At 44.8% G+C, this 20,474-nt stretch overlaps 1 pseudogene across 1 annotated transcript; it reads left to right on the top strand.

Annotated features, from left to right (window-relative positions):
• The first annotated feature begins 4,294 nt into the window (after window positions 1-4,294).
• LOC310787672 (ATP-dependent RNA helicase DHX58-like) lies at window positions 4,295-7,967 on the top strand (annotated as a pseudogene). The gene is made up of 11 exons (XR_014554092.1): window positions 4,295-4,471; window positions 4,618-4,822; window positions 5,026-5,216; window positions 5,328-5,441; window positions 5,529-5,667; window positions 5,892-6,080; window positions 6,195-6,448; window positions 6,578-6,889; window positions 6,981-7,171; window positions 7,275-7,371; window positions 7,589-7,967. The product of XR_014554092.1 is annotated as an ATP-dependent RNA helicase DHX58-like (transcript).
• Window positions 7,968-20,474: the final 12,507 nt, after the last annotated feature.

Below are 20,474 nucleotides of genomic sequence, written 5' to 3'. Positions count from 1 at the left end.
ACTGCCCAGGCTCAATGGACTTGACAAAAAAGGGAGACCACACGTTTCAAAGCAATGTAACACAATGTTTATTTTGGCTGGTATTGCCTTTTCAGAAGGTAGACATCTTTTCTCTTCCATTAGTCTCATCTAGTGTCCTCTAGAGCAGGGGTTCCCAACCATTTTTGTGCCAAGGACCGGTAGATACATGGGGGAAAAAAGTTGCGGACCGGTTGTCAATTTTAATGGTTTTAGTTATATATATTTACTCACCAGGTGGCAACAAAGGGTAAATAACAGCCTTTTGTGTTGTACTGTATGTAGCCTATACAGTATTTATGTTTTTGTTTGAACTACAAACATAAATAAACGTCAACTTGAAACTATGTTTCAACTACCACACACAGCCTATAATATTATAGCCTATGTTTATTTAAAAAAAAAAAAATTACCTCTCAAAAATCTAAGGGGGCAATGTTACAATGGGCATGACGCCTCTGACTCCAGCTACGTTATCGTTTATTTTAATACACAATGGTTTTAATGGAAGCAGACTTGTCTGTTTTGCCGTTTTTTGTCGGCTTCATATTACTATAACCTAACAACTGATAACGATAGCTGGAATAACACAATAATAGACACATATTTTCAGAACTTACCAGGTTTTCCAACTACCTGCATGTGCCAGGAAATGTGTTTTATAATGTTAACTCCCGGGTCTAACCATAACATGGGGCCTACACAAGTGTACACAACAACCAGCCATTAGCTAATCGCTAACGCGTTAGCGTTAGCTTACAGACACTGGAGGTTTTATTTTTGGTATTAAAGCAATAAACGTTTTTATATAGATATCTCAGGGAAGTGCTTTGACTGTGGGGATGTTCGTTCAATCTTCACAAGCTCCTCTCTTAGCTGTTGTATATACAGAGAAGAGACCAGGCAGGCTGGCTAACATTGTGTAAAACAGAAGGAAGACACTGCTTTATCTGTCTACGTGTTTTAGTAGTTACTCCAGCTACGTTATCGGTTATTTTAATACATCGATGGTTTTAACGGTGTCGTCGAGCTAGCATTAGCCGGCTTAGCTTCATTCTTTAATGTCGGCATAACATTACCAACAATCTAACAACCGATAACGATAGCTGGAATAACAGACACATATTTTCAGAACTTACCAGGTTGTCCAACTGCCTGCGTATGCCAGGAAATGTGTTTTCTAACGTTACAACTCCCGGGTCTAAAATGAGTCTACACAATACCAGCCATTAGCTAATAGCTAACGGGTTAGCCAGCCTGTCGCAAACAGACACTAGAGGTTTTATTGGGGTGAACCACGAGGAGAGTATTTAGCCTATATATCTCTGGGAAGTGCTTTTACGGGATGTTAGCAAGCTCCTCTCCTCGTAGCTGTTAGGATACAGAAGAGACAGGCAGCTGGATAACGTTAACGTTAGTTAGACAAACGACCCGACTGAGAGACAGCAGCACTGGGCTGCCCAGTCAGTAAACGTTACAACGTAGCCAAAGGTTCAGTTCGATTTCACCTGTTAAACCAACATTTGTTACAAAATGAATTAAATCATAACGTTAACCAAATGCTACGGAAACATTAGCTAACCAACAGAGCTGCAAAGATCAGTTCATAGGATAATAATGTCCCCCTGTATGACGGTTTGTTACCGAGAGCACCTCGGAGTCTGGCTGCTAGGAGGAGCAATCTCCGACAACGAAATTCATTATTCGGATGAGTCTCGCAAAGTTACACACAAAGTGTGCATAAATTTCCACTGCCAGATTGGAGGAGTCTTTCGTCATTTTCTAATGTTACTTCTCTTCAGTGCAATACGTTTTGATAACGACCTGCTGTACAGCGACGTTCGCTCAGTCAACTAACGTGTCGTTAACGTTAGTTGAGTTCAGTAGGTAACGTTAGCCTATAGAGAGTATTTATCTGACGTTTATGTTAGCTACTCCTCAAACCTGCGGGTGGAAATGGTTTATGCGATGCGATGTATGTTGAAGCAAGACAACGTTTTAATGTACCTTGAATTTGACAAATTACGACGGGTCGTGCTCACGCAGATCTAAGCCCTGGCCATCCTAGGCTCAACGCGAGACTCATCAGTCATTCGGATGAGTCTCGCGTTGAGGCTATGGCCATCTGTATTTTTACAATAGCCAAAATATTCCCATACAGCCGACGTTTTTAGATGGGGGAAAGTTCAGGGGGGTCCTTGCGTTCTCCTGCTTTATCACACACACAGTTGTAAACACACAGGGACAGCTCCTCACAGCTCCTCTCTACTGTGCATCTAGGTAGGCATGCAGCAAGGGGGAGGGGCCGCGTAAGCTGCACTCTGTAAAGCGACCTGGGCACGTTGTTTTGGGGAAACAGCTGATACCGTGAGGAAGGTATGATGGCAAATCTTAGTGGGGCGGCGGCACCCTCTAGTGGCCGGCCCATTGTCTCTTCTAAAGCCGTGCATAATATGTCTTAGCGACATGCGGGAACGTAAGGCCCCTGGTGCATTACCGCACCGGGGCCAAAAATGGGACCACACCCAAAAGTGCATAGAAGTGCTGACTAGTAGGACACTATTCACCCACCCCCACCCCATTTGTGCCAAGTCCCGCCCTTAGGTTTAGTCATGGCGACTGATGATTGGTTAGGTTTAGGCATGAGGAGGCTGGGTTTAGGCATGGGGACTGATGATTGGGTTGGGTTTAAGCATGAGGAGTGATGATTGGCTAAGGTCAGGGTAAAATATCAGGGTAAGCCAATCAGAGGCATAGTATGATGGGACTTCCGTGAGAAGAAAAAAAGTAAAATAAGATACCACTGAAAAGAGCCAAGGGGGTTACCAACATCAGCTCTATCGCTGTAGCTTTCGATTTCCTGACGTAATAGGAACGAAACAGCAGGGCCCACTTGGGGAACATTCAGACAGGCAGAGCTTAGAGCAGTTTCATCCTATTCAACAGACTGCAAAAGACCTCAGCTGAAGGACACAAATACAAGATTGACCACATACCTGTATACCAGGGATACTCAACTTGCTTTGCCCTGGGGCCACTTTTGAAAAATGACAGGAGACCAGGGGCCAGTCAATAAACAAACATTAATCATATAAAATCATATACATTTTTCTGTAGCTGATTGTAGGTTTTTGGGGTGCCAGCCGGAATTTAGCCTGACAATTTTAAATGTTTAAGATTCTTTACAGTCTTGCCATGAACCCACATAGCATTCAGCTAGCTGAACCACAAAGCAGAATGTAAACAAGCAATAATCAGAGTGAGAATGCAAACACAATATCCAGTGTATTGAAGGCACAATGAAAACAATAAACAAACAAAAGTTAGAAATTCAGTTTCTTCAATTCAGTTCAGTTTTCAAATCTGTTCAGAGTAAACCCTCTTCCCAACCAAATCAATAAAAGATATCTCTCTCAAAAAGAAAATTAACCAAACAGGTCAACTTTGTGCCCACAGGATAATTAGTTAGGTTAGGTCAGTTACAGTAATGTAGTACATAAGTGCCTGGGTGGCAAGCAGGCTGCAATATCAGGTCAGGGGGCCACTCAAGGTGGGCCGTATCTGGCCCCCGGGCCGCAAGTTGTGTATCACTGACATACACTGTACATTCTGAAAGGACTGTAACAGTCACATACCCATTGTTGTAGTTTTATATGCATGTGTGTAATGCCAGCTCCATCTGTCATTGTATAATGAACTGCATCTGTTGTTCCTCGAGAGCCTCCCTCAAAGGGGCCATTTCTCTGGCAGAGAGCCAAGGGATTTTGCTTTCGTTTACTCCTCTTGATATCATAGACCAACACAGAAGTTAAAATCCCTCCAACTGCATTTCCTGCTCAGAGTGGACTAGGAGAAGCAGCCGATCAATACTACTGCGCACGGTTCTCTTCTCACAGCTGACGGGTGAGTTGAAAACCTGATGGATGTGTTTGGCGTAGTTGTTAAACATGCTGTCTCTCACATAATGCTGGGTCATTTTCTCTCTGTGACTAACTGATCACACCAGAGAAGTGCAACTTGATGCACTTTATGATACAATGCTGAATGTATAGTATGTAAAGTGATATACTGTCTACTGTCCATTGTATGTCCCTGCACTCAAAAGTAGGCTGGGCAATATGTGTGTCACTATGTACTTATGTCAGAGTTGTAACTTATAACAGAGTTGTCAATATCTTTCTGGATCGTCACCAAGAAAAAGATCTGTTGTAAATCTATTTCAAATGACAAAAGTATTCTAACTCTGATGTGTTTTTAAACAGGAGGGAAGAGTAGGATGGAAGACTTGAGTCTGTATTCTTACCAGGAGGAGGTGGTAGAGCGAGCTGTCCAGGGTGAGAACATCATTATCTGGCTGCCGACAGGAGGTGGAAAGACTCGAGCTGCCGTCTACGTGGCCAAAAGACACCTGGAGACCACCCCACACGCTAAGGTGGTGGTACTGGTCAACAAGGTACATAGAATACATAATATGTAAGGGTAGGCCTATAGACACAATTCAGAATGATTTCCACAAAGTTCATGATCAGTAGAGTTCCAAGATATTCTCTGAGTGTTATTACCAGAGTATAAATGTGTTATTACTGATGTGCTCTGTAGGTTCTTTTGGTAACCCAACATTACAACAATGAGTTTGATCCTTACTTGGGCCATAAGTACAAACTGGTGGCAATCAGTGGAGAATGTGAGCAGAAGGACTTTTTTGGCAATGTGGTGAGGGACTCCGACCTGGTCATCTGCACAGCACAGATATTAGAGAATGCCCTGATCAACACAGAGGAGAGCAAACATGTTGAGTTCTCAGGTTAGTACATGTGAACTTGTAGACCCTTGTCTATGATTGTCAATCAACGTTGGATATGTTTTCCCACTGTTCATTCATTCCATTCTTACTGGGACCTTTCTATAGGCAATCATACTTATTTATTTTAATAGGATCCCATGTGAAAACAATACCGCCCCCATCTGGCAGAGTCAGGTTAATGCATTTGTGCTTCCTCACTACAGACATCACTCTACTGATAATTGATGAGTGTCACCACACGCACAAGGAGGCTGTCTACAACAAGATAATGAGGCGCTATGTGGAGAAGAAGCTGAGAGGAGACAGACCACTGCCACAGATCCTGGGCCTCACTGCATCACCTGGGACAGGGAAAGCAAGAACCCTGGACAATGCTGTGGAGCATGTACTGGAGGTCAGTGACTACCTGTTTGCCTTCTGAACTTTGCTCACCACTAACTTCATGAGCTGTTGTGTCTGATCCCCCACATCTCTCTCTGTCCATCTCCATATTGATCTCCCTCAGATTTGTGCCAACCTGGACTCAGCCATAGTGTCATCTAAAACCTATGCCCCTGAGCTGAAGGAGAAGGTGCCCAGACCCATCAAAATGTTTGACATTGTGGACAGTGCACGTAGGGTGAGACTGATTTGTGACAGTGTATAGTTTTATTATTTTCCGGTTAAGAGGACACAAATCTGTGAGACAGCTATTTTGTTCTCTTAGGATCCATTTGGAGATCATCTGAAGTGGATGATGCAGCAGATCCATGAGTTCATGGCTCTTGACTTACCTGTGGACTTCAGACTGAGGCAGATGGGCACACAGGAGTATGAGGAAGATGTGGTGACGCTACATAAGCGGGGTAAGAGGACGTATCAAATACTTTCAAAATGCATTCAGGGTTAAGCAGTAGTTTCTGTTTTAATGTTGTATAGTTAATGGGAGGTGTTCACATCTGCTGCCAAGGAGACAGCTTGTGAGTTTGAGACTGGGCGGGGCAAACGTCTAGAGAAAGCAATGGGCCTACTGCTCTTGACACCTGGTGACACCCATACATGATTTCCATATTTTTATTTCCTGTCTCAGGAGTGGTAGATAGCAACAGATTGCTATCACAATGTGCACTCCACCTGAGGCAATACAATGATGCCCTGCTCATCAATGACACTGTGCGAATGATGGATGCTTATTGCTCCCTCGAGGACTTTTATAGTACCAAGAACACAGCTGCCGACGGAATAGACTTCCTCCTGCTGGGACTTTTTCAAGGCAAGTGTGCAGAGTTTTTCTTCGGTTCTGTATCCCTATGTCTAGCCCTATTAAGTTCTTATGTAGCTCAGGCTGTTCACCATGCAAGCAATCAATAAGTGTTGCCCTTACTTTACACAGAGAACCAGGTTGAGCTGATGAGACTGGCAACAGATTCTAGCTTTGAGAACCCAAAGATGGAGCAACTTCAGAGCACCTTGCTGAGACAGTTTGGTCTTCCATGTGTGAATTCCAGGGGAATCCTCTTCTGTCAGACCCGTAAATGCACCCACTACCTAAATGACTGGGTCGACAACAATACAGCCTTACAGAATGCCGGCGTCAAGGCAGCCATCCTAACTGGCGCTGGCAACGGCAACGGTAACATGACTCAGGTATATTTGTGCTACAATCCTGATCCTTGATCTTGAATTGCTACAGTTTGTTCAGTTGATCTCTCTGTGGGTATGTTTCTCTGATGCACGAGTGTGTCTTTATGTGTCTTTACATGTACTTGCTTGCAGAATGAGCAGGCAGACACAATCCGTAATTTCCGCAAGGGTACTCTCAACCTCCTGATCTCCACCAGTGTGGCCGAAGAAGGCCTCGACATCCCAGAATGCAACCTGGTGGTGCGTTATGGGCTGGTTACGAATGAGATTGCCCAGCTGCAGGCCAGTGGACGTGCCCGAGCCAGGGACAGCGTGTATTCAGTGGTTGCCCAGGCAGGGGGGCGGGAGGTGCGTCGAGAACGCACCAATGAATACCTGGAGGAGTTAACGGGTAAAGCCATCAGCCAGGTCCAGCGGATCAGTCTCCAAGACTTTCGCTTGCAGGTGAGGGGCGGCCGCACACTTCTCTGTACAACAGCATGCCCGGGCCGCCGCTGCTCAGTGTTTCTGCCATCCTTTTCTTCTCTCCCTCCAGTTAGCAGATATTCAAACAAAGGCACTGGCTTGTAGTCGGCTTGCAGAAGGTCTCAAGATCAAGAAGAGGAGCCTGTACACTGCTGCCAGCATCCAGCTTGTGTGCAGTGACTGTTTCAAGCCTGTGGCCTCTGGCAGTGACATTAAACTTATTGACAAGGAGCACTATGTCAACGTCAACCCCGAGTTTGAGTGAGTTGTTCTCATTGTGTTATGAAAAATGCTGAACTGAATGAACAGAACTAAGCCTTTACAAAGCCTTACTGCTCTAACCTTGGTGTGTCTTTCTTTTCAGAAAGCACTACAAGACTGGTGGGCTGGTGGTGTTAGACAGGAGTTTCGACTGGGAGCCTGGGCGTGTGATCAGCTGTAGTAACGGGAAGTGCAACAAGGTACAGTGGGCCTTCGACTCTGCCAAATATTACTATATATTATATTATATTATATTATATTATATTATATTATATTATATTATATTATATTATATTATATTATATATTATATACTATATTATTGACACTGTTCTGCTCCAGGCTCTTTGACAACAGCCTTATTAAGCTGATGGTGGTGCTTAGGGGCATTGAATGTTTTTCTTATCTGAAATCACAGTATTGGGGATATGAGATGAAGTACAAGAAGGTTGGCCTGCTGCCCAATCTGGCCATCAAGAACTTTGCCCTGGACACCCCAGATGGCAGAACCATTGTTAAGAAGTGGAAGGATGTCAAATTCACTGTTGATGAGTTTAACCTCGGTGATTACTGCAAAGACAAATATCCTGACTTATTAGATTGAGACATCTCCAAGAGAACTCTTGTTTTTGTTGTTGTTTTCTCACTGTCAATTTATCTTTCTTTTTCATGGATGAGTGTCTTAGCTTGTCTGTGCACATTTATACTGCCCCCCCCCCCCATCATTGTATAGTGCTAAAAGATGTATACATGCTTTTTAAAATGCACTCCACATGCCAGCACTTCTTTGGGCTGTAGCAACCAGAGAGCCAGCATGAGTAGTGTGCTAAAACCCATTAGTACACATCATCATGGTTGGAATTAGCATGACAGCTTTGTTTATGCCCAAGGACTGATCTCCCTTTGCATGTACGTTTCTTCTGCTCCATCTCAAGTTGAGCTGAGAAACAGAGCATGAAGTGAGCTATGCTGCAACATGAGCTTTCACCATCACAGATACATTTCATCATGGAGATTATTCAACATGCTACATCTCCCTCCCCCTCTCTCTCTCTCTCTCTCTCTCTCTCTCTCTCTCTCTCTCTCTCTCTCTCTCTCTCTCTCTCTCTCTCTCTCTCTCCCTCTCCCTCTCCCCCCCTTTCTCTCTCATATCTACATGTCATTAGATCTACAATTGCTCTCATGGCCTCTGTAAATAAACTAAAACTGAGGTTAAGATGAATTTAAATAAACATTCTGGTACTGTAGATGCGCCGTACAGATTTTTTTGTTTTTATTCTGCCTTTATAAACTGCACCACTAGGTGTCAATGTTGGTTCTTCTATGTTTTTCTCTGTGTCCACACCAGAGGGCAACCTACATACAGATGTCTCCTCTTCCACTACCTCCGTGCTCTCTGTTGAAGGGTGTGGATGACACCAGAATGCTTACTTTCTCTATACTTGATTCTAGTGTTTCTCAAACTGAAGGTGAGGGGGGATTGGACCTCGACCTTTCAGCCCAAGGACCCCTTGGTTGATTGAGAAACAGAGCAGGGACCCCCTATGATTTAAAATAAATACATGAATTGTGTTGCATGTTAAGCGTGGCCTATAATAACATTTATAATCCAGCGCACACCAGGATATCAGGATTTATTTTTATTAATAGATTGTCAGATTTGTTTTGTAAATCATTTTAGTCAAAACTAGCTTATTAAAGTAGCCTATTATTAAAGTAGCCTATTAATGTCTAAAATCCATTTTTAACATTTTCACAAACTACTTTGACAAAAATTGGCAGACCCCCTGCAGTACCTCTGCAGACCCCAGGTTGAAGATCACTGGCCTAACCCAGTTTCCTCCAACTTGCACACCTGATTCAGTTCAGGTATAGCCTAATGAGAATGTGTGGGACCTTAATTGAATCAGGTCTGCAAGAGTAGAGTTGGACTGGTACTGGAATTTATGGATTTTTATTTGGAAGAACTAAAAAAAGAAAAGAAAAATGTAACAAGTATCAACTGAAAGGCGTGTTTCTATGCTGTAACTTTGCTCAATAAACATAGAGTTGGGGTGGGGGGCACTGGTACACTGGACTACAGGTTAGAGAAGCGAGCCTGTTATTGGTCATGAGTTGGAATCGCCACAACAGCAGGGTAAATGTGGGTGTGTGGGGAGGGTGAGTTGAGTCTCTCCCCTCCCTCAACAACCACCGCTGAGGGGCTCTTGAGCAAGGCACCCCAGCTTCAGCCGCTTTGTGACAATTGGTACAAGACTGTCATTGTATAGTGTACTGGGTGTGAATGTGTGGAACTGTATGAGTGAGTTGACTTGTGGAGAACAGCAGCCAGGCTCATTAACTTGCCCTGGATATCATGAAGGTTTAAACGAGTGTAAATGCCAGGGATGTTACTAAGTGCTTTCTGAGCTAAGTCTGCTCATAGAAATAAAGGTTTATATTAGTTTTGTAAGTTTACAGCAGCTTGTTTGTGTTTGGCAGCAGCATACCAGTTTGTGAAACTAAAAAGGTCCTTGAACCCAAAATATTTGTGAAGAGCTGCTCTTTAAGATACATATTATAGCTTTATAGAGGAATAAAAACACGTGCACACAGTTGCTTCATGAAATATTGTGACTACAGTAGCCAGACTATGCTGCTCTGCTTCACTAGATCAACACAGGGTTATGTAATATTTCCGCTTGAGTCATTTAACACCATCTAAAGAGTCTAAATAGAGAAAACGATTTATCACACATGCAATTTATCAGTTCAGACTGCCTGCTGAGACTGAAATCAGAAAAGCTTGATTATATCGCATAACTTCACTATTTCTCAGATCCTTGGCTATAGTTTCAGCAATCCCCAAAAGACAGATTTAGACAACTAAATTACATACAGAACATATAGCCTTGGCTTCGCATACATGAATAAAGCTGAATATAGTTTAGCTTCAGCTATAATTAGGACTTTCCTAAACAAACGCAGATTATGAAACGCAGGCGACTGGCGAGGAAACCATTCATTTTAAGGCTGGGAGTGCATGTTGACTGGGCAGACTCACTTATTGACCCACAACACATCTTACTGTGTATCTCTACATGATTAGCTCCAGCTCACTCTGCACATGCTCAGTAATCCTGTCAAATGTAGCTTAGCAGAGTGCTGGAGTCAATAGTGCTGCCATGGCTGCCTGGGACATAATCACAGTCAGAACAGGCTATGTTCTGGTGTCATGCTTGACTCATATTCAGGCAGGCAGCCATACAGTGCACTCTGATCATACAATGCACTCTGATCAGCCATACAGTGCACCCTGATCATACAGTGCACTCTGATCATACAGTGCACTCTGATCAGCCATACAGTGCACTCTGATCAGCCATACAGTGCACTCTGATCATACAGTACACTCTGATCATACAGTGCACTCTGATCAGCCATACAGTGCACTCTGATCATACAGTCACTCTGATCAGCCATGCAGTGCACTCTGATCATACAGTGCACTCTGATCAGCCATGCAGTGCACTCTGATCATACAGTGCACTCTGATCAGCCATACAGTGCACTCTGATCATACAGTCACTCTGATCAGCCATACAGTGCACTCTGATCAGCCATACAGTGCACTCTGATCAGCCATACAGTGCACTCTGATCATACAGTCACTCTGATCAGCCATACAGTGCACTCTGATCAGCCATACAGTGCACTCTGATCAGCCATACAGTGCACTCTGATCATACAGTCACTCTGATCAGCCATACAGTGCACTCTGATCATACAGTCACTCTGATCATACAGTGCACCCTGATCAGCCATACAGTGCACCCTGATCAGCCATACAGTGCACTCTGATCAGCCATACAGTGCACTCTGATCAGGCGTAGGCTCTATAATCAGCACTGATTGCTTCCCTTTACTTCCCAGCTCAACACCCCATGCATCTTAATTGCAATTAGCTCTCTTCTGAAATTAAAGCTTAGAGTAGTTTAGCAAAGCATGATAATATGATGTGTGTGTGTGTGTGTGTGTGTGTGTGTGTGTGTGTGTGTGTGTGTGTGTGTGTGTGTGTGTGTGTGTGCGTGCGTGTGTGTGTGTGTGTGTGTGTGTGTGTGTGTGTGTGTGTGTGTGTGTGTCTGTGTTTGTGTATTTAGCGAATGTTGTGCCCGTTATAGTCTGTCTATTTTTATTGGTATTCAAGGTGTGCACATCTGCCTTTATCTGAAATCTAGGTGAGCACTATGCCTCACATTTTAATTTGATACTCCTTGCTGAGAGGAAACATCTCATTTCATCTCATCGTCTCATTTATTGACTTTACTGAAACAATATCTCAACTTCCCAATCCAAATGATTAATTAAACATGGGAAAACGATATCTAATGAATGACGCCATGATAGCTAGGTTGCATTTATCTTTTCTTTACTTTGGGGTAGTGATGCACCTTTATGGAAATTCTTGGCCGATACCAGTAACATTGCTGTTATGGCCAATCACTGATGTTCACCAATGACGATATGATCTGTTTAAAAAGAAGTTCTGTGATGATCAAGTTTTGTCCATGCTGGAAACACATGTAATACTGTGAACTTTAACATTGCTGTTATATCACTCATACCACTAACATCTGCCCATACCGATATGGTGGCTGACGTATCATCGTGCATCTGTACTTTGTGGGTTTGTGGGTAAGGGGGTCCTGTGGGGAGGGGGGGATATGTTTGTATGTTTGAATGTACCTATATGTGCATGTATATGATTTTGTAGATGTATGTGGTTTTGTAAGTGGTATCTTATTTTATGTGATGTTGCAAAATCTATAATAAAAATTTAATCACCAAAAAAAACCTAATTCATAATTCTAACCACTAAAAATCGACATAATCGTTCATAATTTTTGTGTCATATAAAGCATGTGACAGCAGAATGGGGCATAGCATGTTTTGACAGAACTGAAGGTACATGTACAGGTAATGTTTTGTCAAGTCAAGTTTATTTGTAGTTTTTATTCATAGTTACAATCAACCCCCACATCCTCATCAGCATCATACTATTCATCTTATGTAGCCCCGCACACTTGACCCATTGTATCTAGACTTCCTGTTCAAAACGCCGGCTGTTTTACCTACCACCTAATCTGACTCACCTGGTCAAACCTAGTTTGACTCAAATTATGAGTTAGACTAGGTTTATGAGTCACACGGGCCTCAATGAAAACAAGGTAAAAACCCCTTCCAGAACAGTCAAGCATGCGATGGGTGCCGAAAGTGGATGGATGAAGATTAAAAATAAGCACTTTATAAGCATTTTCAGCAGTCAAACTAGAATACACAAGCATATAGTCAAACCCTTCAAGAAACATATTGAATGGTAAAACACCATTTCCAGTAGCCTGGTAAAGCATTCTGATCACGTGAACTCATATTCTGTTTGGTTCTGATCGGTTCTGATAATACGTAGAGCGAGAGAGAATCATTACCCAGGCTACATTCCCAAGAGTGGGACTTCCAGTAAACCTTCCAGGGACCGTAAAGTACCTGACAGATCCAATTCTTGGCTGCGAGCATAAGTCACACCTGTTAGTCCAGTGTCAAACTGTTCTCACACAACACAGCATGCTCTGCCTCATGCTGTCAACAGTTTAACACACACACATTTATTGTTTGCAATGTTCACACATACTCTCTTCAGGACACACACACACACACACACACACACACACACACACACACACACACACACACACACACACACACGTGCACGCACATTCAGACAGAGGCTATAGCCCTGTTCAAAACCGGTCCCTATTACAGAAATAGTGGACTATATAGTGTGTTGGCCATTTTGTACTACATAGTGTCCGAATTCTCAACTGTTAATTTGATTCACTATATAGTCCACTATCAAATACCCACAATGCACTGCAATTTCAGTACATGTGTGTGTATGGTCAGCCGGTCACAGGACAAGCATTTCCTGTGGGAGCTGCCTGTCAGCCTGCCCATGCTGTCTGAGCGCACATGAAACTGCTGCTGGGCAGTGTCCCCATGCACTCCCCACAGAGGCCATAGGACTTCAATATCTCTACTCTCTGGCCACCAGCAGCAGATCCGGTTACCCTCGGTGACAAGATAGGTGATGACATGACATAGCCGCCGTACAGCTGTGTTGTGTTGTATGTTGTCGGTGTGTGTTTGAGTTTGAGCCAGGTTTAGTTCAAAGTGCTTTGTGTGTGGAGCAGCCGGTCAGGCCGCGTGGACGTGCGCGGCACTGTACGGTGTCTATGTTTGGAGGCTGGCGGTGCAGCAGTGTGGAGTGTCTTTGACGTCTCTGTCTGGTAATGACATTTGATCTCAATCAGGCCTCTCCCGTTTTCCACGCCTTCCCCCGCCTGTGGTGGCGTGGCTGCCTTCAGGAAAGCACTGAACTTGAACTCAAGAGTGCTTTAGTGCGTTCCTTTTTCCTTTTTTTACCCCCCGCGACAGCACACACACACACACACACACACACACACACACACACACACACACACACACACACACGTTACGGCCCTGGCCCACATTCATTTTAAGTCACGGGCCTCACGGCTGGTGTGATCCTATCACAAGATTGTCACTAGACTAGTTGTTCTTTTTTGTGTGTCTCAGATGCTGAAAACACATTGACTTTATTTATGACTTTATTTGCGTGTGTATTTTGAAGACAACATGAAAGCCATTATACTGTAGTGTCCATGAAGAGTGCTTGTTTTGTCCCAAGTCTGCTATGATTGAGGTTGTAGCTCTCTGAAGTGGACTGGAGCGCTGGTGTGGGGCCAGAGTCAAGAGTTAACCAGCCTATTTCAGGCTTTATTATAGATAAAAGTCATTGCTGGCTGCCACTTTGTGGCTGGCTTTGTGTCGGCTCCTTACTGCCTTGGCCCTTTCCTCTGCCTTCCTGTGGAGAGCTGCATGCTCCTTCCTGTGGAGAGCTGCATGCTCCTTCCTGTGGAGAGCTGCCTGCTCCTTCATGTGGAGAGAGCTGCCTGCTCCTTCCTGTGGAGAGCTGCATGCTCCTTCCTGTGGAGAGCTCCCTGCTCCTTCCTGTGGAGAGCTGCCTGCTCCTTCCTGTGGAGAGCTGCCTGCTTCTTCATGTGGAGAGCTGCCTGCTTCTTCCTGTGGAGAGTGGAGAGAGCTGCCTGCTCCTTCCTGTGGAGAGTTGCCTGCTCCTTCCTGTGGAGAGCTGCCTGCTCCTTCCTGTGGAGAGCTGCATGCTCCTTCCTGTGGAGAGCTGCCTGCTCCTTCCTGTGGAGAGCTGCCTGCTTCTTCCTGTGGAGAGCTGCCTGCTTCTTCCTGTGGAGAGTGGAGAGAGCTGCCTGCTCCTTCATGTGGAGAGAGCTGCCTGCTCCTTCCTGTGGAGAGCTGCATGCTCCTTCCTGTGGAGAGCTGCCTGCTCCTTCCTGTGGAGAGAGCTGCCTGCTCCTTCCTGTGGATAGCTGCATGCTCCTTCCTGTGGAGAGCTGCCTGCTCCTTCCTGTGGAGAGCTGCCTGCTCCTTCCTGTGGATAGCTGCATGCTCCTTCCTGTGGAGAGCTCCCTGCTCCTTCCTGTGGAGAGAGCTGCCTGCTCCTTCCTGTGGAGAGCTGCCTGCTCCTTCCTGTGGAGAGCTCCCTGCTCCTTCCTGTGGAGAGAGCTGCCTGCTCCTTCCTGTGGAGAGCTGCCTGCTCCTTCCTGTGGAGAGCTGCCTGCTCCTTCCTGTGGAGAGCTGCCTGCTCCTTCCTGTGGATAGCTGCATGCTCCTTCCTGTGGAGAGCTGCCTGCTCCTTCCTGTGGAGAGCTCCCTGCTCCTTCCTGTGGAGAGAGCTGCCTGCTCCTTCCTGTGGAGAGCTGCCTGCTTCTTCCTGTGGAGAGCTGCCTGCTTCTTCCTGTGGAGAGAGCTGCCTGCTCCTTCCTGTGGAGAGCTGCCTGCTCCTTCCTGTGGAGAGCTGCCTGCTCCTTCCTGTGGAGAGAGCTGCCTGCTCCTTCCTGTGGAGAGCTGCCTGCTCCTTCCTGTGGAGAGCTGCCTGCTCCTTCCTGTGGAGAGCTGCCTGCTCCTTCCTGTGGAGAGAGCTCCCTGCTCCTTCCTGTGGAGAGAGCTGCCTGCTCCTTCCTGTGGAGAGCTGCCTGCTTCTTCCTGTGGAGAGCTGCCTGCTACATTAGAGTTTATACACATCAGCTCCCAATAAGTTGACTTCATCAGCCTCTGGAAGTTCCCCTCACAGATCACACAGGACTGCTCGGCTGTCTCACCGGCAGGAGGAAAGAATGTGTTAATTCTCTCTACACACCCAAAACAAGTGCAGATGTTGATGTTTTATGCCAGAAAACAGTAGGAATACAAACATTCAGATCAAAGTCTCTTTGCACAGACTGTTGGTGGAGTCAAGTTCTGATGCTCTTTTTAATCTTATCTAATTATGTGCAGGCTTCAGATCTTCATTGAGTGTGTGTGTGTGTGTGTGTGTGTGTGTGTGTGTGTGTGTGTGTGTGTGTGTGTGTGTGTGTGTGTGTGTGTGTGTGTGTGTGTGTGTGTGTGTGTGTGTGTGTGTGTGTGTGTGTGTGTGTGTGATTGATGAGTGAGAGAGTACGTTGGTTAGTTTGGTCTAAAATAATGTTTCTTCCTCTTCGTCTTCCTCCCTCTCATTTGGGCCGATGGGGGTTGATCTGACTGATTCACCAAGCCCACAGATGTATTTAGCCTTTCATACGCTGACAGTGATTTATTTTATGTTTATTACATATAATTGTAATATGGCTAAGTCTATGCTTGTGTGTGTGTGTGTGTGTGTGTGTGTGTGTGTGTGTGTGTGTGTGTGTGTGTGTGTGTGTGTGTGTGTGTGTGTGTGTGTGCGTGCGTGCGTGCGTGCGTGCGTGCGTGCGTGCATGCGTGCGTGTGTGTGTGTGTGTGTGTGTGTTTATGTGTTTGTGGGTGGCACGATGGCCTAGTGGTGAGAGAGACCACCTGTATCAATCAATTCAATTCAGTTGAAGCTGACGTTGAGGGGGACAAGAATGTGTGTCTGTGTCTGTGTGTGTGTGTGTGTGTGTGTGTGTGTGTGTGTGTGTGTGTGTGTGTGTGTGTGAGTGAGAGAGTGTGTGTGAGTGAGTGTTTGTGCAGCTGTAGCCTATGTGTGTGAGTGAGAGTGAGTGTGTGTGTGTGTGTGTGTGTGTGTGTGTGTGTGTGTGTGTGTGTGTGTGTGTGTGTGTGTGTGTGAGAGAGAGAGAGTGAGTGAGTGTGTGTGCAGCTGTAGCCTATGTGTGTGAGTGAGAGTGAGTGTGTGTGTGTGTGTGTGTGTGTGTGTGTGTGTGTGTGTGTGTGTGTGTGTGTGTGTGAGTGTGTGTGTGTGTGTGTGTGTGTGTGTGTGTGTGTGTGTGTGTGTGTGTGTGTGTGTGTGTGTGTGAGAGTGAGTGAGTGAGTGAGTGAGTGAGTGAGTGAGTGAGTGAGTGAGTGTGTGTGCAGCTGTAGCCTATGTGTGTGAGTGAGAGTGTGTCTGAGTGAGTGTGGGTGCAGCTGTAGCCTGTGTGTGTGTGAGTGAGATAGTGTGTGTCAGGGCTAGGGGAAGGTTATGGGGAGTCTTGATCCTCAAGCCAAGTCTGTGGGGCTTTGAAGGGCCAAAATAATTGAACATGCAAGAAGAAGCTAAAGAGGCATTTGACCAAAGACCCCCGAGGCTGGCACTGAGGGTGCTCATCATCACGCTGTGAAGAACGAGGAAAGTAAAGTACAGCTGCCCTTTAAAGTGTTCCAGACAATGATGTTTCTGCCAGAGAGAGATGGAAATAGAAGTAGGGAGCAGAGAGGAGAGGGTACCAGAGGAGAAAGGCTGAATGTTGAAGAGAAGAGGCGGAGGAGGAGAGACAGATTAAGAGCGAGAGAGCGAAGAAGAGAGAGGGTGAATCAGAGAGGAGGAACAGTGTGTCTGGACTGGAGGAAGGAGTGGCCGGAGTCGTTCATCATTCGTAACCTTGCCAGGACAGGGGACACTCCAGAGACCTGATGTAAACACCAAGAGGCATCAACACAACAGACACTCCAGAGACCTGATGTAAACACCAAGAGGCATCAACACAACAGTCTCAAAGGGCCGCTTGATACAGACCGTTACAAGTGCCTGAGCAGCCCCGTCAAACCTGGAGAGGCATGTTTCTCTGTAGCTACCAGGTGGAGCTGGAGATAAGTAAAGCGGTCATACGGCATAAAAATATTTATTTTGTTTGCATTTTCTTTGTGACACTGTGTGCAACAGTCAAATAAGCTTAAATGAATAGTTCATTCAAGAACACCCTCGTCATAGATTTAACCATTTATTGCATAAATGGAAATACAGTTATGTTTGGCGTTGAAGGCTCCGCTCTTTACAGAAGATGCTCCTCCCTGAACCGGCCCAGCAGCAAGGTACGCCGAGCAGGGAGGGCAGCAAAATCCCCCCATGCGGATACAAGATGCCAGATAAATTTAAAGCCATAGTGAGTAAGAGAGGGAGCCTAAGCAAGACATGGAAACATGTTCACATTTTGAGCCATGCAGACTCTAGCGCTAGAATACATGATTGGCCTTTGAGCTAAGCAGACTGAGCTAGAAAGGTGGAGGCTGGGGTGGTGGAGGCAAAGCGTTGCCAGCAGCCGCAGTGTGAAGCAGCATTTGTGGAGCAGATCAGAGTGAGAGAGGAGGCCATATTTAAATGGACAGCCTTATTGTGAGAATGGCTGTGGTTGGTGAATGAATGATCCAATCAGCAGCTGACAGCTGGATACAGCTGGGGCATAGCCTATGACTTCCATGTCTCGAACGTGATACTTCATTTATCCTAAAAATGCCGAGCTAGCTAGCGCAGCTCCATGTCAGCCTTCTCCAAAAACAACTGAAGTGAATGGGAAATGGTTCTTTTAGACTTCCAAAAAGGGCAAAAGGAGCATAAAATTACTCCACTGTGCAGCATGATTCAAGTAAGTAAGTAAGTAATTCTTTATTTCTATAGCACCTTTCACAGCACGAGGTCACAAAGTGCTTCACAGAGAAACAGAGTCGAAATTACAATAAAACGGAGGTAAAAAACACACAAGAAGCAACGATAAACAAGATGAATACATGATAAAGACACAGGGAAAAATAAACAATAATAACTGGCTAACCGAAAGCTTGCCGGAACAGAAAAGTCTTTAGCTGTTTCTTAAAAATATCCACGGAGGCAGAGGCTCTTAGGTCCAGGTGAAGAGCGTTCCAAAGCTTCGGAGCTACAGTTTTAAAAGCACGGTCACCCTTTTCAAGTGTTCTGAATGCAGCTGTGGGTCCAAAAGATAGCTGCACCAGTATTTAGCACAAGTCTTCACTAAAAATGAAAGCTGAAACTGCACTAACTTGCTATGTATAGGCTATAGATTTCGAGTGACATGGATAAATAAATAATTACAAAACTTTCACTTTTCAGTATACTATTCCTTTAAATTCAACATTGCCAACATTGCAATGAGCAACCAATCATGGGTGTAGTTGCTCAACTCACCTAAACTTAATTTGTGCACTTTTTACATTTATTTTTGGAATAGAGTTCACCTTTTCAGGCTGATGTCAATGTTTTTTAATGTATTTGTTATGTAAATCAATAGCATATTGATTTACATGTACAGGTAGCATCACACCTCTGGAAGATGCATGATTAAATGGTCTTTTAAGGAACACATGATGCTTTTCTGCAAATATAACTGATTTGACTAATAATGCTAGCTAGTTGCCTCATATACTAATTGACTTTTTTTATGAGCCTACATCACTTCAAAGCAACTAATAGTCGGGAGTGCAAGGATCTGGCAACAGCTGTAAAAAAGGTTTTGATGTGTAGGCCACAATCAACAGCCTCTCAAAGAACCAGGTATCAGCCATCATCATAATCATCGCCATCACCGCCAACAACAACAACGACAACAATAACAGCAAAGTAACAAATAGAGCCATCAATCATGTTGGGACAGCTGCGGGCCACGGACTGCAGGTTTGCCTAATAGAGGCACTACATTAGGTGTGGGAGAGTTTTGACAGATCCAATTAGAATGGGCTCCATCCCTCTGCCTTTGCCCTGCCCTCCAAGCAGCCACAGTGGCACGGGACTCGTTCCAGTCCAGCTCACCCACTTTCCCTCTCTTCCTCACAGCGGATTGGACGATACAGCAGCAATAGAGTACCACAGGGATGAGTCCTAAAACCCGGAAGTTAGCATCGTCTGGTTCCTTCGTCTGGAAGTCAGTCGGATTTTTGAATGGGTTTTTGGTTAGATGCCTGAAATAAGGTCTGTGTTTATGATGCTGAGATCTTTGTGTTCAGCCAGATGATCTTCACAGATGAACATCATTTTTTTGTAATAATTTTTGAAGCATTTTCTGGCCATCACGATTTTTGGCGATCGCACATATACGGTTCAAAAATCATAAAAGTGGTGTTCATTTGTGAAGATTATCTTGCTGAACATAAATATGTCAGTTTCGTAAACATTTGTTAACCACAGACCTTAGAAAACAGTCATCTACTAATAGTCACATGCTTTACGACAAAACTCATGTTTCCACATTGAATACTTTTCATGCCGTCACCACATCCCTCGAAACATCTATTCCTGTCTCTGTGTTAAGCTGCTTTTCTCCCTGCGATCCATAAACGTCCAAATTATAGGTTTTGTGTCGAAGGAGAAAAGGGAGTCACGCTTCACAAGAAGGAGCACACAGCAAAACATCTGACTCCAGCCAAGACGAGGAAACAAAAGTAGCCCCATTTCTGCTCAATCTATTCTTTTGTCCACATCTGAGGCCTGCTTTCTTTGTACCCTTCACTCTCCCTCTAGCCGGAGTCCTCCCTCTCAATTATTCCTGAGAAACAGCATTTGTCAATCTTTTCCATTTCAATAGCTAATGGTCTATCTATCCCCCTCCGCCCAACAGTCAAGCCAATTAATTTGATCAAGCTGTTGAAAGTCATTTTCAGCCGCAGCATGGTAGTGAGAGACTTGAGAGGTAGTGGGAGACTTGAGAGCGTTGACTCACCATGTCCATTGTTAAGAAAGGAACAACACAGAGTAAACCCAAGGTAAATTAGCCTGAATGGAAGTAGGCCTAATTTTCTATCTGGGCCATTCAATAATCTTTTTTGTGTGTGAACGGTGTTTCTTCTGCTCCATCTCACGAGTTTGGGTGATAAGTTGGTATAAGAAACCTACAGGAAATGTGTGTGTGAGCATGAAGTGTGTGTTGGTTGGTTGGTTGGATAGATTTCTTAGCTGAGAGATATTACAGCATGATGACTTGCCAACTTGC

The sequence above is a fragment of the Poromitra crassiceps genome (genome assembly GCF_964638095.1).
Source record: "Poromitra crassiceps genome assembly, chromosome: 13".
Lineage (NCBI taxonomy): Eukaryota > Metazoa > Chordata > Actinopteri > Beryciformes > Melamphaidae > Poromitra > Poromitra crassiceps.
Note: the sequence above shows the minus strand (reverse complement) of the source record. Positions and strands in the feature narration are given on the sequence as shown.